Source organism: Buceros rhinoceros, unplaced genomic scaffold (assembly GCF_000710305.1).
Source record: "Buceros rhinoceros silvestris isolate BGI_N320 unplaced genomic scaffold, ASM71030v1 scaffold1275, whole genome shotgun sequence".
Taxonomy (NCBI): Eukaryota; Metazoa; Chordata; class Aves; order Bucerotiformes; family Bucerotidae; genus Buceros; species Buceros rhinoceros.
This window is the reverse complement of record NW_010414343.1, coordinates 10,202-10,787: the sequence shown is the minus strand read 5'-3', so window position 1 is coordinate 10,787 and position 586 is coordinate 10,202. Positions and strand designations below refer to the sequence as shown.

The 586-nt window shown below is 52.4% G+C and overlaps 1 protein-coding gene across 1 annotated transcript in view; it reads right to left on the bottom strand.

Moving 5' to 3' along the window:
* Positions 1–586, bottom strand: part of TOP1MT (topoisomerase (DNA) I, mitochondrial) — a 14,496-nt gene that overhangs the window by 13,056 nt on the left and 854 nt on the right. The gene's annotated exons all lie outside the window — the stretch shown is intronic.

Here is a 586-nt window from a genome sequence, read left to right as displayed (position 1 = left end):
TTCACCCTGCACTGCCAGGGTCCCTAAACCATGTCCCTCAGCACCACATCCACACGGCTTTTAAACACTTTCAGGGATGGGAAATCCATCACATCCCTGGGCAGCCTGTTCCAGTGCTTCACAACCCTCTGTGAAGAAATTTTTCCTGATATCTAACCTAAACTTCCCCTGACACAACTTGAGGCCATTCCCTCTCATCCTGTCATTCTTAACACAGGAGAAGAGACGGACCCCCACCTCCCTGCAACCTCCCTTCAAGTAGTTGTAGAGAGTGATAAGGTCCCCCTGAGCCTCCTCTTCTCCAGACTAAACCCCAGTTCTCTCAGCTGCTCCTTGTAAGACAAGTTCTCCAAACCCTTCACTAGTTTCTTTGCCCTTCTCTGAACCCATTCCAGCACCTCAACATCCTTCCTGAAGTGAGGGGCCCAAAATTGGACACAGTACTCAAGGACTCATGCCATCTGGTGCTCCACGAGAGCTGTGCCAAAGGTCTAGGCACCCATCGGTGTCCCTGGCTGGGATAACACCCTGGCAGCATCCCTCAGCCCAGGTTTGCAACAGGCTCCAGAACACCCAGCCCCTGAAA